The following is a 5,790-nucleotide window of genomic DNA, read 5'->3' on the forward strand; positions in this document are numbered from 1 at the left end:
GGTAATTAATTTTCAAACAATGCTATGGGAACCCAGAAAGCACTCTTCCTTTGACATGTATTTTATAATTTATTTTAAAACAATGCCGCACAAATCTGCAAAGGCATAATTCATTTGGGAGTTCATTAATTATGCAAATGAGTTGCAATTAACAAATCTGTTCCAAGGATGGCATTTGCATAATAATGAACTTCATGTTTGTGACATTATTTAATAAGATACCTTTGTGCATTTTTAAACGAAACACTCTTGTGAATACTGTAAGATGAGTTAGGGTTGGAAATGGACATGTAGTCAATGAGATTCCAAACCTCATGCAGAAAAACGTTGTTAAAATAAACAGAATTATAGGTAATTCAAATAATAAATATGGATTTTTAGAACACAGGGGTTTTGATTAGTCTCAGCTTCCCCAGATAACATAAGACATCAATTTACATTTATAAAGACCAACATACAAATTAGACTAAAGTGAGGTGAAGCAAACAGAACTATAGACTTCAATTTAATCTTTCTAGTAAAAGTGGATCACATTCTATACACATGAACCCTAAATCATGAACATTTTATTAAAAATAAACATATTATTATACATCCAAAGACATCTTTCAGAGACTTATGGCAGATGCCCACAAAACCTTCATTACCTTTCAATCAACCATCATTTTCAATCATCTGCAATGATTGGATCATCTGGATGTCATCTGGATGTGACTGTGGCCAAGTTAGTGTGGATGATAGGAAGGTGAAGGGATGGGAAGGTGGTCAGTGTGTAAGAATGTTTGCTCTGCAAACATGAGGATCTAAGTTGGAATGGTCACCGTTCTTCTAAGAACCTGGGCGTGGCTACTGTGTGCCTATGGCCATCCAGCTTTATGAGACAGAAATGGATAGATCATGAGAACTTACTGGCCAAAGAGGCTTGCCAAAATGGCAAGCTTCAGGTTCAATTAGAGACTGTCTTTAGGTAAGAAGTCAGAGGGTAATAAATGAAGACAGCCTATGACGTGCTCTGGCATCCATCTGCATACACATAGGCACATGAACCCATACACTCAAGTGCATGTAACAGCACATGCACATACACACACAGACACACACAGACACACACAGACACACACACACACACACACACAGGAGATATATTCCTATCTTTATGTGAGATAAGGAACAGAGATAGGGAACCAATGACAAGACCACCAAAGTCTAGCGTGGTGATGCAATGGCTTTTATTACTTACAGGAATCTGGGTGAGGAGTTACTTTCTAGAGCAGAAAACAGTATGCAAGTAGCTCAAAGGTTAGAGAATGTTCATTCCAGGTAATTTGCTTCGTCACTGTTTCTTCCAGATAGCTCCGAAGTTCATGCTGCTTATATGTGCCTAGGGATGGGGGAAATCTAGTGAATCTGATCAATTTCAGTGACTTCCTAAAGCTATTGAGTTGTTTACCTCCTCCTGACAGAATGGAGTGTTTCCCTTTCTCTTAGAACACCCTGTTGTGGCCTCCCTTCTTCTTACTGAGATTGCTCCTTAGAGATGTCCTCTTTTCTCACCACCACCACCACCACCCACCCCGAATCATCCTTTGGTTCAAGATTTTCTTGAGTGGAAGCTTCCAATCTCAGAAAAGTAGCGCATCGCACCAGAGAACTCTGATGAGATAAAAACACACAAGACTCAAGCTAACATCCCATAAGGCAATTTTCCTAAAGAGTTTAAGTAAGCCAATTTAGAAAATGATATGGGAAATATTCCAAATAAAATATCACTTTGAATAAAGAAAGAAGATGTTTGTTTAAGGGCAGTTTTTAATGGTGGTACTATGAGAGTGATTGCAAAGCCTTCTTTTCCTTTGGAACTTTAAAAGATTTCTCAGCCTAGCCAAAACCATTGCCTTCAAGATTGTCAAGCAAAGAAACATTCACACAGTGTTATCTTGAAAATGGGCCTAGGATGGTACTAACAACCCTGACACTGAAAACAGATGTCAGCCACAAGGCCTTTGACAATCAATGGCATTATATGCTTCCAAGGGCAGCTAGCTGGCTCAAATCAAGTTCCATGTGTCTCTAATACCCATCACCCTTAAAAGTGTGAAAAGCACAGAATAATTTTCTTAGTTACAACTGCATAGTGATAACATTGCTGGGGAAGATTAAAGTATCAGTGTCACTTGCTTACATTTGATTCTGACAAGTTCCTCATGTAAAAGAGATTACAGAATGAAAGCTTTCATCAAGCACCTGAGCATTTTAAGTCATTGGAATGCAAAGTGTCATGATTAAATAGCATACACAGCATTGTTGAAAGAACCATATTGTTGAGCAAAGCAAAGCATTGTGGGTAAATGCTCTCCCTCCCCCCTAATATGTTTTATGTCAAATTGTATACTTGAAAAAGGGGAAGACCTCCCTCCTCACAAAATCTCTCTCTCTTATGCTCCCACTAAAGGCATGATTTAACATTCATTGTTTAGTATTTATGTTCCCCAAGTCCTCCTGAGGTATACATGTGCTCTCAAGATCTCGATACTGCCCTCTCTGTGTGTGTTGAGGACAAACTTTTTCCTAGCAAGGTCCATCCTGTGTGCCTGCCCATATGATTTCCTTGTCTTACTCATTTTCCCTTTTCAAGTCTCCCTGCCTAGGTTGGACACATAGCTCAGTGGTGGGGCACTTGTCTAGCAGATACAAGGCCTTTTAGAGAGAGGGATAAGGAGAGACCTAAGGACAGAGGGGAGAGAGAAAGGGAAAGAAATTGCCCCAGATTGTTATTCCCCTGGAGGAGGCTTGCTGTCAGCGTCTTTCCATTGGGTAGTTGAAAGCTTCACACATCATAAACATTCTCGTTGGCCAAATGAGTTTGACCCTTGAGTGCTATTAGATGCAAGTTCATCTTTAAAATTTTTGACTAATAATCACTGCTCAGCTATTTACATTATCAATTTATGTCTCCAGTGAAACACTCTACACTCCTGGGAATGGTTCAGAAAATCCACTGTTCTACCCCCAGCCCAGGGTAAGGAATTAGAGACCTTTAAAAGACTCTCAGATGAGCCTGATGTGAAATTAGAGTATAGAATCCTGTGATGGGCTATGAAGGCTTAAAACATTGATGGTGGTGTAAGTTCTCCTGTTTCATAAGGCAGGCTTTGCTCTAGCTCCCTGCTAAGAATGATCCCAGTGTTTTTCTTTCTTTGTTCTTTGATCTGCTTTTGGCTGTATTAATCTTTAAGACATGTTAATTGTACACAAGTTTGCACTCTTCATCCTGTTTTCTTGTTCTAGTCCAAAGATGTATAAATGCGGGTATATAAACACAGACATTTTTTTTTAGAATTTTTTTATTTTAATTTTAAAAATTTTTTACACTTCGTATTTTATTCCCCTCCATCCACCCTCCCACCGTTCCACATCCCATACCTCCTCCCCAACCCCTGTCTCCATGTAACACAGACACTTTTTAACAGCTACTGATATACACTAATCAAACGCTTAATATATTTTTTCTGTCTTTTAGTCATTATATTAATGGACATAAGCAAGAAATAAACAAATGAAAGAAGAAATAATTATAGTTCCAACTGGCATTACTGAAATTACAAGTATATATAATTGTATTTATATATGTAGATATACTTATATAAATTATATAAATTAAATTATAATTATAATTTATTAGTATGTTATCCCAGTAATCACATTTAACCTCAAAAGCACTTGTTTGTTTATATGAAACAATTCTCAGCCACCTCAAAGTAACCACCACATCTCTCAAATTCCTATCTATTTTTGTGTCCTTTCCGACAACCTCCCTTGAGAATCGCTCATAACATGGCCATCAAATATTGTGTGGTCTTACAGCCAGCAAAAACCTTAACTTTTAGACATTCAAGATGACAGCCTTAACATGGCTGTCAATGAATTCTTGGCAGTCTTTTTTCTTCATAGCTCCTTCTAAAGCAATTAGAAGTCAATTGTATCAAGCTCAAAACAACTTTCATGTAATATATTAATTGGCTATTTTCTATGTGCCATGTGTGATTTCCACACACTGAGAGGGCGAAGGAGAGGAGAAGGGACAGGAGAAAAGAGACAAGGCAGGGGAGGGAGGGTGACAGCAAGAAGCGTTTATAGAGTTTTAAGTATGTGAAATGGGCAAGTGAACAGAGTAGGGAGGCAAATAAAACTACCTGTTAGATGTACAGAGCTGCAGAAGTGGCTCCGTTGGTAAAGTTCTGGCTTGGCAAGGCTCTCACCCAAAGTTGGGATCCCCAGGATCCCTGAGAACCACACAGGAGTCTGTGATCTCTTTAAGCTTACAAACCAGCCATCTTGGTGTTGGTAGCAGTAAGAAACCCTGACATAAACAAAGTGAAAGACAAGACTGACACCCAGAGACAGTCCTCTGAGCACTGCACACATGCTATGGGACACACACACACACTCATTCTTGCACACCACCTCACACAAAGATGTCCACAATATTCCTATGAGGAAAGGGGCACAGAGATCACAGGAAGATTAACTCAAGCCAGCAGGCAGGAAGTGAGAGGACTCATGGTCTTTTGGAGAAACTAGAACTTTCCTTCATGTGACTGGGACTATCTAGCTATTTGGCCTGTTAATAAGATCATTATGGATTATCCCATTTGTTGTTAAAATATTCATTTTTTGCCATGCCTCTGTGTGAGGCACATCATTCTACCCATTGATCGATCTTCATGTTGAACACATATCATATTTTACCTAAAGAAAGATGAGAGGAAACAAGTCAGTTGGTGACACTCACTGCCACAAGGGTAGTCATGTCCAGCAGAGAAAATGTGTCATTAGCCTTAGATGAAGGTGGCATGGGCTAATCCCCCTGTTGACCCATAGTTGACAAGGTATAGAGTGATATTATAGGCTTCCAATATTGGGAGAATTTTTGTACTGTACTTAGATTACAATACACTGACTGATACATAGGATATATCCAATCAAATTATCTGTTACTGTATGTATAGTGCAGAATTGTTCAATGCAAATAAGAAAAAGTAACACACAAAACAAGAGGAAATATAGAGGAGAAACTGTTAGAATTATTATTTCACCTCAAGATAATAGGAGAGCTCCCTCATATTTTACAATTGTAAAGCAAAATAGAACTGCAAAGACTTTGTGTTTCAGGGGTCAGCCCCTTACTGGCCAGACCCTGAGGAGGGGTCCAGGAGAGCAATGCTCACAGTGGGCTGACTCCAGATAGTGGCGTGGCATTTTATCATCACTAAGCACTTTTCATCTGACCCATGCTGTCTGAGATCTCCCAGGCAGACAGGAATATCGACTGAGTATGAGGAATCGTTCTGTTCCCTTGGGCTCTGGCTAAATCTCTTCAGACAGGACAAGGCAAGATTACAAACACAATCCCGTTTATGGAGTTTTCATCTTGAATTAAGAGTATCAATGGTTAACAAATGAAAACTACTATTCTCATGATAAAAAAAATGCATAGGAATGACCAGATCCTTATTCAGATATAGCAGAGGCTAATACTCGAGGTTAATTTTTGTCTCTCCCATTTAAGCTTCCTAACTGGCTCAGTCTTCTTATCATTATACCAATAGCAATAACAGTACCATATGCATTCTTTCTGTCTCTGTCTGTCTGTGTCTGTGTCTGTGTCTGTGTCTGTGTCTGTGTCTGTGTCTGTGTCTGTGTCTGTGTCTGTGTCTGTGTCTGTGTGTGTGTCTGTGTCTGTGTCTGTGTGTGTGTCTGTGTCTGTGTCTGTGTCTGTGTCTGAGTCTG

This window comes from Mus caroli, chromosome 2 (assembly GCF_900094665.2).
Source record: "Mus caroli chromosome 2, CAROLI_EIJ_v1.1, whole genome shotgun sequence".
NCBI lineage: Eukaryota > Metazoa > Chordata > Mammalia > Rodentia > Muridae > Mus > Mus caroli.